The sequence below is a fragment of the Xenopus tropicalis genome, chromosome 1, assembly GCF_000004195.4.
Source record: "Xenopus tropicalis strain Nigerian chromosome 1, UCB_Xtro_10.0, whole genome shotgun sequence".
In the NCBI taxonomy this organism is placed as follows: domain Eukaryota; kingdom Metazoa; phylum Chordata; class Amphibia; order Anura; family Pipidae; genus Xenopus; species Xenopus tropicalis.
In genome coordinates, this window is record NC_030677.2 from 179,542,975 (window position 1) to 179,555,598 (window position 12,624).

Here is a 12,624-nt window from a genome sequence, read left to right on the forward strand (position 1 = left end):
CTTTTAGTGCAGATTCAAGGGAGAAATGACCCTTGTTTATTTACATTTCAAGCAGTGTGTACAAATAATCATTTGTCGTTAAGTGCCCCTGTGGCTGCTCTTTATTGCATGGCCAGAGGTCCCTTCTCCCCAGAGCTATTGTCTCCCACAATTAGTATTTGCATTACAAAGTCTGTTATTTTCTGTTTTTCAAGTCGGTTCAATTAAGACAATAATATGTTTGCTGGGAGACCTATTGTTTACTAAAAGCACTCAGTGGAGTCAAATGACTTGATGTTCTGCCACTTGCTAGGGTCTATTCATGTTGCAGTGAAATACAGAATGCAGAATGTCCTTGTCACACTCCAGCAAGACAATTGCACTGTACCCTGTGCTTGGAAATAATATCTCTACAACGTTTGTCTTTATAAATGCACTCGTTTTAAAGGGGATCCTCCATCGAAAAACAGTTTGTTTTCTCTATCCATCATAAAAGAAAACACATCATTCATTAAAAATATAATTATTTGTAAATGTAATTAACGTAGGAAGCAGTAACTGGCTGTTTTTGCCTGCAACTGGTTCTGCCACCTGAAATATAATAATAATCAGTTGGAAGAGAACTGGGTTTTGCTACAGTTTCAATAGTCCGAACCAAGAACACAAAGGGATAAACAAATACAGCTTCCAGCAGCAATCACAAATCACTTTAAAATCATTGATATATTTTTTTAATGAATGGATTTTGGACAGTTGCATAAAATGACATTTTATTTCGTCTTACAAAGAAAGTTTGAGGGTGACGGATCCCCTTTAAAGGGAAAGGGCACATTCTCATTGACACCATGTACCCAGTCTGTTTATTTTTCCTTGCTAATACCGAGTGCAGGAAAAAAAAATGGAAGTGGTTGTGTAGCTGGAAATGCTTCATTCATCCCAGGCTTTGTGGGTGCTGTTGTTCCTTGAATATTTTGCTTGGGAATTGGGCAAAGAGTAAATGACGTTTGTCTAGGGTTGTTTCCACTTTGTAAAACAGTCGGAGTGAAGTTGCAGGTTGCGTGAGGATGCATGTTAACTAGTGGGAACCGAGGCTGCTTCTTTGTCCGAGGGAACAGCAGATTGCTGTGCAAGGCCAATGTTAAAAAGGCAGCTGAATTTAACACCATCTGGAAGAAAAGGTCCCTTCACGACTTTCTCACACCGTCAGACAAAACTAGTGCCTCTTGTTCAGAGCTCTTGTCTATGCAGCCATACAATACTGAGTCATTATACTTTTGCTGAGAGAAAATATGAGAACACAATATGGGGAACCAGTGAATGACCAAGTTCCATTGTGCCTGCTTAAGTCGATTGAAATCTACGTCTAGAGCCATGAATGGTGGCATTGTGTCTCTCACCGGGGCTATACTAAATGTCAGCCCAGTGTAAAGAAAAACTTCAAGCCTGCAAATAACCTACCAGATCTCAATTATAATATTTTCCCACACTAGAACTAATATCATTGCAAGGGCCCGCAATAGTGAAAATAACACACACACATACACAATAAGGGAAAGGGACAATGGGTGGGGGAAACCGAAATAATGCAGAGCTCTGGCAATATTCTTGCTTTCACCCCAGTGTATTGTTTGCACGTCTATCAGTTATTCACGTTTCTTTTCTTCACTTATATACATATTAACAAAAAAATTGCAACATTAACAACAAAAATAACCTATCATTTTTATTATTATTAGTTGTAGAATAATTTTTTAGTATTATGGCTTTTATTATCAGTAATATTCTGTCAATCAAATTATAGCAGAACATATATATATATATATATGTGTGTGTGTGTGTGTATGTGTGTATATATATATATATATATATATATATATATATATATATATATATATATATATATATATATATATATATATATATATATATATATATATATATATATATATATATATATATATATATATACATGAATACATAAAAATCTTTGTTCTGTGTCATTCACACTGATTGTGTTTGAAATGTGTGGGCACTGCTGCTTATATGTTATATATAGCACTAATATCCAGACACTGACAGAATAAATACATTGAGAAATACTGAGACATATTCTCTCTGTAGGTAAGTGTAGGTTACATTTGTATCCTAACAAATGATGCTGTATTTATCCAAAGGCTTGTTACGTCACCTACACCCTTTCTTTAAGAAACGAATTTCTGTGTGAAAATTTCCATCTCCAAATTCAAGAAGTGAAATAAAGAATTATTTTAAACACGAACATGTATTGTACTTATTGTCAATCAACTACTCAAACCATTTATGGAAAATCGCTGAAGTTTGAATTTATTTCACTCAAGCAAAGAAGTTCCATCACCAAAACACCCATGAAATGAAAATGATTCTTCCCTTTGTTCAGGCAGATCTGGTGCGAATCGGGACATGTGGGCTTCGCTCTAGAATGTGCCCTACATTGCTGAATACAAAACGTACCAGAAAGGCGCAATGTACTAAGAGGCTTCTCAGTAACGGCCCGGGTGTATGTTGTAACAGAATTTGTTAAATGGCTAGATAGTTTGTTTCTTTTTAGCAAAAAGTTGGTTTCAAATGTAGCGTATTTATAAGTGCAACGGTTGTGGTCTGAAACACATATACAAAACAATATTTCATTTTTTGTTTTTAAATAAATGTATGGTTCAAAACAAAAATAGATGCATTATTTTTTTTTAGGAACCCCGACATTCTGCTTTCCTAATATTTGCCATTTATTTATTGGGAATTATTATAAGCAATGGTTTGTAGTACATATGCCAGGAGATTTTAATTCAGGTTGAGGAGAAGTTATTGGGTTTGTCTAGTTATTGCTGCTTCAGAGACCGTGTTAACATACCTCATACTGTGTGCTTAATTAAACGCAGGGCTTTGCTTTCAACTTAAATGCACAGTCTGGTATTATAGATGGAGGGAGCGAAAGTACAAGGAGAGAAAGGCAAATACAGGCGGTGGGAGCTAAAAGGGAGAAAGTCTGCATAAAACCAGAGAAAGGGGTAGGGAAAGGGGTGAGTGGAATGAAGGGGTGGGGGAATGTAATAGAAAATATGAGAGGGATAGGAATCAGAGAGATAAGGGGTAACAGAGGGAAAGATGTAAAAATAAGGGAGTGAGTCGGGCAGAAGGGAGAGAGAATATGTGTGTGCGAGAGAGAAAGTTTGTGTGTGAGAGAGAAGAATGTGATAGAGACAAATGTGTAAGAATGTGAGTGGGTGAGTGTGATAAAGAGAGAGATAAAGGTGTGTGTGTGTGTGATGGAGAGTGTGTGTAGGAGAAGGAATGTGAGTGTGCATGTGTATTTAAGGGTATGACAGAGACAAATGTGTTTGTGTGTGTGTGTGTGTTGGCAGGGCAGAGGGAAAGAGAGAGAGTATATATTTGTGACCTAGTGAAAGAGCGAAAGGGAAGGAGAGAGAGAGAGAAAGAGAGAACACCGTAAAGGAAAGAGAGAGATGCCATACTAAACCCTTGTATGTGATCCCCATTATATAGTAAAAGTCTTGGCTTTTCCAGACCAAGATTTACTTCTTACAAACTTTAGATACGTGGCTTCTTACCTGCTTGAACTAGATGTTTAATGTGAATGTGTGGGTATAGGGGCAGCAAACGATGCATTAGCTACCCATGAAATGTATTTGTTTTTCCTATCAGTATAATTGTGCTGTAGGCATGTACAGGGCTACATTTCTCATTAAAGAACATTATCCGCCCTTTCCTTTAGAAGGATGTTATTGTGTGCCTTATTTAGATTGGGTACCAAGTAATAACCCAGCCTGGCACACCTCAGCTTTCCAGAGTCTCATTACCCCACCATCATAATGACATCTTGTTATAAAACGTCCAGTTGAGAGAAATCTGCAGCCAAGCCAGTTAAATTGGGGAAATACTAATATATTCCAAGTCCCCATGTCGCATCTTCTCCATATGCATCTGTGTAGCTAGGGAGCGCTCCATGGGAGCTGTGTTCTGCCACCGAATGGTCCAGCTCTCTGCTTGTGCAAACGGCCTTCTTCCCGGCAGCTGATTGGTGTTTCCTAGGAGACGGCAGCAGTGTTTCCAAAGCTCCCTGTGAGCTGATGCGCTGTGCTCCAGTCCTTGCAGCCGGTGCTGCCGTGTGGGGCCAAGGCTTTCTCTATCATCTGACTTAATCCAAATTAGCCCCTCTTTCTCAAGATGCACCATCCCTTCTATTTAAATGGCAAGGTAATGCAGTGGGACACACAATATTGTACTCACATGTGTATGTGGATATTCTCTTTCCCACATGATTATTTTTTTAAGTAACTGTAATATGTATTACCTGAGACTTTTGTTGCAGGGACTATGACTTTGATAACATATAATGGAATGCAATTAGTTTTATTTTTACAAGGGCAATGTACACAACAGGACCACATACTACTACTAATATTAATAAAGTACTTTCTGCCAACACAGTCCAAAATGTCATTATTTTTAAGCCAACAGGCTCAATGAGAAGTTTTGCAGCTACTGCAAAATAAAAAGCATTAACTAGGAGGAAACTCTGATGTTTAGTTTGTAAGTAGCTTGTGTTATTGACCTGCTTGGCAATGTATGAGCAGCCTAGCTTCAGATACACAAATTGGAATTGTGATAATATAACTTGACTACAGTCTGGAGGGAAAACTGTGTTCCCAAGTCCCTTTCTAAAGCCACTTAATAACATCATGCATGGCCATTTAAACTTGTTGTAACTCCCAGAGAGGATTAGAGGGAAGCCAAGCTGTGAGATGAGAATGATTGGATTCGAACTTCTCAAGTAGCAGCTAAGCTGGGATTCCTCTAGCCTGAGGATCAACTTTTATAGTAGGGGATAGAAGGGGAAAGGAGTGTTTATAGAAGGGGAAAGGGGTGAAAAGGGGACAAGTGTGCTTGAAAACATTGTACTCCTGTACTCTGACACTGGCTTTATATCTGTACACACATACAGTGGGATTACTATCAACACATCACAGCTCATATAACAGCAGAAGCAGATTTTGGAAATTGAAGAACACATCCGATCCTGGCCTGTATTATGTTACATGTGGGTCATACACCTTCTCCTGGCCATGTTGGGGAACATACTACACATATAACAGTGCTGCCACAATGTTTGTAAGGATCCAACTGAACAAATGCTGACAGCAGGCAGGCTGGGTGTCAAACCTGTTTAAAAAAGAGGTGAACAAAACCTATAATGCAAAGGTCCTAATTATACCTGAATTTCATAGTTTTTCTCCTTTTCTTTCTACAATCAAACTGTTTTTAATGGATTTAATGGACTTGGGCCACATAGATGACTAGTTATATAGTTAGTCCTGGCCACAAGCAAGTGCTGGACATCGGGACTCTGCATCCCTGGGTTAATAGAGTGTTGCCAGAAAAGTTCCACCTGCAGACCTGAACAATGAATGGGAAACTGACATTTGCCCATCTGACTGCAGCCACCACAAAGCAGTGATTATGTGACTATTTTATTCTCTGCATGTCTTAAACGGTATGAAAGACTAATTTACATAGCTAGAACAGAACTGATTTCCGCTACATTGTTTCAAGAGTCAGGACTAGAGAACAGAATACTGCATTCAACTACAATTACATTTGCTAATAAAGTAAATACCACTTAAAATGTTGTTTACCTTTGAGTTAACTTTTAATATGATGTAGAGAGTAAAAGTCTAAGACAATTTGCAATTGGTCATTATTTTAGATTATTTATGTTTTTTTTTTAATTTTTTCACTTTTTGTTCAACAGTTCTTCAGTTTAGAATTTTAGCAGTTATCTGGTTGCTAGCGTTCAAATTACATTAGCAACTAGGGGATGAATTGTATAAGAGATCCCAGTCTCTTACAATTCATAAGAATAGGAGAGGACCTGAATAGAAAAATAAGTAATAAAAAGTCACCATATCCATAACAAATAAAATTGTAGCCTCACAGAGCAATAGTTTTTTGGCTGCTGGGGTCAGTGACCCCCATTTAAAAGTTGGAAACAGTAAGAAAAAGACAAATAATAAAAAAAAAACCCTAAAATTTAAAAGAAGTTGCTTAGGAATGGCCATTCTAAAGCATAATAAAAGTTAACCTCAAGGTAAACCACTCCTTTAAAATTATATTTTATTTCATTATGCAAGTATTTGGTGAAGATCCCAGGTATCAGGTATAACAGGCAAACACCAACATATGCTACAGTACCATACAAGGGCATATACATCAAATATAAAGTCTACATGTAAATCCTAACCAATGCAACAAGTAATACAACAAGGGACCTGCTCATTACAGCTTAGTGTCCTACAGACAGCTATTGGTGACATCCATGGGCTGAGGGCTACCCATAACAATTATTCTGGCATTTTGATCTCCAGTACTTAATAATAGTGGTGGTAACTACCATAATAGTGTCATGGGGGTTACCTGCGTATTTCAAGCACCAACCGTAACTCTGAACCACAGCTACTTAATATCTTAATACATAACCTAAGAATCTCTCTAGTCTTAATGGGGCTATCTGTAGTGTCTATCTAGTTCCATTTACTGCCCCATTTGGCTGGCAATGGCTCCACAATGTTAAACCATGACCTTTGCTGCTAGGTTATTAAGGAATTTATGATGTCAGTCTTATGCAAGGCTATAACTACAAGTAGTAACATGACTCAAACCTTACTGTTGCTAACAAGAAAGACTTCAAGTAGCTAATGTAAAACAAAATATTTCTGCTTGAAATTAATCACTGATATCCTTTGGGAAAAATATATCTGTAACTGAGATATGGGAACCATTGTGTTTTACTCAGCAAGAAAAAATATTTAAAGTTTTACAATACATAACTGGCCAGAATAAAGTACATTTAAACTTTTATCTTCCAAGTGTAATGTGTAAATATATCACACTTGTGGAAAGTCCCTAAAAGGATACTATCATGATTTTATGGTATACTTTTTATTTCTAAATTACACTGTTTACATAGTAAATAATTCACTCTACCATTTAAAATGTTATTCTTCAACCAACAAATGTATTATTTAGCTGTAATATTGGTGTGTAGGCGCCATCTCAGTGCATTGTGCCTGAGTCTGAGCTTTCAGAAGGAGCCAGCGTCACACATTAGAACTGCTTTCAGGTAACCTATTGTTTCTTCCACTATCATGTAACTGGAGGAGTCCCAAGCCAGACTTACTACTGAGTGCTATCTGATACCTTCCCATTGTTCTGGGATCACCTGCTCGGGGTGGGGATGGGGGGGGGGTGATATCACTCCTACTTGCAGCTCAGCAGTAAGTGTGACTGAAATTTATCAGGATAAAGTATATGGCAAGCCCCATGTGAAATTTCAAAATTAAATATAAAAAAAAGTTTTTGAAAAAAGGATTTCAATGTAGGATTCTGCTGGAGAAGCTCTATTAACTGATGTGTTTTGAAAAAAACATGTTTTCCCATGACAGTGTTCCTTTAAACTAGACAGAGGCAGCTCAGATTCTTATTTTTAACTTGTCCATAATGAGACCATTTCAAAATGGTTCATACATAGTACAGTAAATGTTATGTAAAGCCGCCAGTAATATGGAATAGGACAGAATGCTCTCCTGAGCACTTTTGCAATTTGCTCATTTTCTTTATCCATCCATTTCATTTTGCAATGTAGTCTGAAACTGAAAGGAGTTTGCCCAAGTTGTGTCACTAGGGTTGCCACCTTGTCTGGAAAAAAATACCAGCCTTCCTATATTTTATTCTTCCTTCCCTGTTATATAATAACATTGGCATCAAGCAATATTTTTACTGGCCAGGCCAGTACTGGCCAGGTGGCAAACCTACATGTCACTGACAATACACAGAGTTGGGAGCTCCCTAAACAATGACCCTCTGCCAACACAATGACATAGCAGAGGTAGGATATATTGTATTCTAGGCAGGAATGATCAAATAAGTGACAGAATTGGTATAATAAGCAATATTATATATATATATATATATATATATATATATATATATATATATATATATATATATATATATGTATATATATATATATATATAGCAGATTTGTAGAAAGCACTCACAGCATGGATATCCATGCTGTGAGTGCTTTCTACAAATCTGCTGTTTACCCTTTGGTCAGCACCCGGCGAATGCCTTTGGAGCGGTGAGTGCCGATTCAATTTGGACTATATATATATATATATATATGTATAATTAAAGGGATAATCCCATACAGATATTGCATACAGTATTCTGTCCTTGTGATGAAATTTGGAGCAAACCTGTGGTGAGAAATGTTTTTGGTTTCTCCTGGGGGCTTCCACTACTAAAAGTGGCTAGGAATTACCGCAATGGTCTAAATAAAACATTGCCTGTTTAGCTTTTCCCAGCTCAGAAACCGAATCCACTGGAAATGTCGCTGATATAGTTATAAATCTTTCATATGAGACATGCTGTCGCGGCGGCCAGGGCACTGCATGAAGGGCTGGGAAGCAGGTCTTTCTGTATACATGCATTGTTTCAGGAAAACTAGTTTGTGCATTTTTTTGTTCATTTCAGAAAAAACAGACAATACAGGAAAAACTGTACACAAAGTTTATTAACACTTCTTCACAGTTTCCCTCTTCCATGCATACAGGAGACTGGGGGAGGAAGAAACAGCTGGAAATGTCTTTTAAGACCGAGGATACAGAATATTGAATATTCTAATACAGTATTCTATACAGCCTATGAAATAGAACACCCACAATGAGAAAGTACATTACATTAGAGAGATGATGATATGCTTAGCTGGATATTTGTCATCCATCAATAGCTTGGAAGTGGCAGTTCAATTACAGTGGAGGGTCATTAATTGGGCTCAAAATGCTATTTAATTATATTACCTGTTTAACTTGCTCACTGTTGTTCATGGAGCTCTTAGTTCTGCCATGTTCCCCAGCTTACCCCTGTCTGCAGCAATATCACCTTCAACTTGCAAAGTGCATTTTTTTGCATTTCATTTGAACCTCAGGTGTAAAATAATCTTTCTCCTGGATTCTCCACAAGGAGCACAGAGTATGTAAGTTCAGACTCTATAACAGAAGACCCCAGTCTGGAGTGTTTCAGGCTCATTGGATTAATCAACCAACCCTAGCTGGTACTATTAGTGGCCCCTTTTTTAATCTTCTCACAAAAGAGATAATCATCTGAATTGTTTGAGGAAAGGCACTGAAAATGACAGCACACCTTAAAGGAGAAAGAAAGGTAAAAACTAAGTAAGCTTTATCAGAAAGGTCTATGTAAATACAGCCATAAGCACTCACAGAAACACTGCACTGAAACCTCTATCAAAAGAAACACAGGATTTCTTGTCTCCTTTTTTGTAAACATGATCTTCTGTATCAGACTTCCTCTCCTTTATGGCTCCTTCAGGTTTGGGGCACAAGTCTGTGCAGCTCTCTCCTCTCTCCCTTCTCCTGCACCCTTAAGAATAAGAATTCAGAAGAATTTACTCCCCCTCCCTTAGGAATGTGTGAGCTGAGTTACCAACAGCAGCAGGAAGCTATGAAGACCAAGCTAAAATGGCAGCTGCTATCTTAAACAAACGGAGGGAGCTTCTAGGGCTCTTTACTCAGGTATGGTAAAGCTTTCTGCAGAATAAACATATATATATATATATATATATATATATATATATATAACATTCTAGGTGGCAGTAATGTGGTGAATCTATTGGCAGTAAAATGCCAAAATCACTTTACTTCTCCTTAAAGAAAGTTCTATGTGAGTTCTGAAGGCTTAGGTACTGGTATATACTGAGACAGAACTATTATACTGATTGACATTTACCTAGGCTTTGCTGTAGGTTTCTTTTTATGTGTGTAACCCCTATTTGGCTGTAACAGTCAAACTGTAATAGAGCATGGGGTACATGCAACTCTGTTTCAACAGGATGGGCCTTCGCAATATGGAAGGTGCTTATGGAGGGTGTTGTATAACTACACCTCCCACTACAATGTGTATGTGAAAAGTGCATTAATTAAATAGGTGGACACCAGGAGCTCCTGCAAACAAAGATAACTATTTATTTGTCCAAGACAAATGATGGAAATGCAGGACAAGTTAGTACTTACTCTCTGATGAGGTATTACAGGATTTAGCAATACAATTCATGATTAAGCAGATTAAGCAACAAAGTATGGTGTCCACCAGTTTATCCCTCTCATATAGAGTTTGGGCAGGGTAAAGATGACCAACAGAGTGACAGGGGGGTAAGTCCACCGGTTTATCCCTTTCTTGTAGAGTTAGGGCAGGGTTAAGACTGGCCTAGTCCCTGGCACTTCTGTGTCCATAATCTAAGGCAAGTAAGCCTGTAGGAGACTAGTTCTTGACTCTCCTCTCCTGGGTGAAGCAAGAAAGCTGCTCTTTCTAAATAGAAACTATCTGGCTCACTTTCCTAGAAAGTGCTCTGATATTATTTAACTTGTTCTAGCTTTATCTCATTCACAGGGTCCCTTCTCCCTGACTTCACTAAGGATGCTTGTCTCATTAGGGCCTAACCTTCTTGGCCACTTAGGTCAGATGCTGTAGGCCAAGAAGAAAGATCCACCCCTTTCCTAATATTATATTGAAGTGTGGTAGGGTGTGGTCTAGCCTTGGGCCAAGGCAAGTGCCAGGAACACTGACATCCTGACAAGGAATATACAATGTTGCCAGGCACATCATTCCATCACAACATAAATGATGATGAAATTATGGGGAAATGCTCCATTCTGGATTTAAAACATGGCAAGTTGCACCCAAAAATGTACTTTGCATACTGCACATATAGTCGGAAATGATACCTATAGACTTCTGCTGCTTTATAAGAATCCAGAATCCATACTACTTGTTACTCATTCCAAATTCCTCATTTAAATCGTTACTCTTTGTATTCCAGTTAGATTCTGGCTTTTATAAGTTGCATAGAATTTTTGCTCCTGCATTTTATATCTCAGTTAGAGATGTACATTAATACATAAAATACATTAAAAAGTTGAGTTATGGTGTGGTTAGATGAAGAGTGCCAACAAAAATGGCAAATTAATTTATACATCAAAAATTGGCAAAGAAAAACTTTTGGAAACACATAAATACATTAAACATAATGGACATAATAATGGTTGTTAGTGAACAATTGAAGTGGCCTTTTATAGGGGGTAATCTTTGGGTAATGTTTGTGGAACAGATTCATATAAATCTAGAAATGGAATAACAACTGTGTGTCTCCTATTGTAAACAATTTAGGGTGATGATAAGCCTAAGCAACAACACAGTATTAAAGGAACGCTATACCCCCAGAATGAATACTTAGCCAAGGGATAGTTAATATTGTAATATGTGACCTATTAAAGAATTTCACCAAACTGGAATATATATATATATATATATATATATATATATATATATATATATATATATATATAAATATATACACACACACACACCGATAAACATTGCCCTTTTATATCCTTTCCCTTAATCCATCATTTAGGGATGGGCTGTGTGCTCCCTTAGAGATCACATGACCAGAAAAAGTAGTGTTGAAGAAAAAGTCAGAACTCTGTCCATTAATTGGCTGATGGAGCCTAGCATGTATGTGTGCCTTGGCTTGTTTGTGTGCACTGTGAATCCTATGATCCCAGGGGCGGCCCTTAATTCTTACAATGGCAATTTTCTAGTTAGGATTACCCAATAGCACATACTACTAAAAAAGTATATTTTTATGAAATTGGTTTATTTAGAAGAAGCAGGGTTTTACATATGAGCTTGTTTATGTAATATATTTTTTATAGAGACCTACAGTACATTGTTTGGGGGGGGGGTATAGTTTTCGTTTAAGGCCACAACTGCTAGAGTTCATGCTTAAGGTTTTAGCGTACAGCATAGGTACTTCGAACTTAAATCCTTTAAACCAAAAAACACTCACCCTGAAGTTGGGAAAAACATAGATCATGATTTACATTCCCATATGGTACATTTCTAGTTATATTACAAATGGTTCCTGGTGCCATTACCAAATATTATCCACTTCACTGCATCATCTTTAATGCAATTAAAGACGTGCAGCAGATGTGCAGTAGATTTAGCGATTTTATTGTAATTGAATCATTTTATACTGAAGGTATATTTCAGAGGACTATTGATTTATGTAGTTACTGAAGATGCAGTTTTTTTAATGCAATTGATTTCAATATCTGTCAGTTGTTTTAGCAACATTTTTCCACTACAGTTCTGTCAAACAGAGCACCCATTCTAAGTGAGTACCAATTAATTTCCTCTCTTATTTCTTTAAGGCAATGTGCACTAATAATTGTTTGTGTGCACTTTTGAAAATGTTTGAATGTGGAGAGGTGGGTGGCTCAGAGTTAGTACTCACACTTTGGGGAGCCTTTGCAGCTCTCCAGCAGGCTAATTTGAAACCTGTTTAGTCTATAAAATTCGGTCTCAATGGTAGAGGATTGCTCTCCTGTACAATTAGTTCCACTTACTCATCAGTAGAGCAAAAAGCCCCTCACTAAATATGTTCTAACTTGCTTGTGCTAGAGCACTGTCTAGTGGGTTTGAACCCTCTCTGGCTACTTCTTGTTCTAG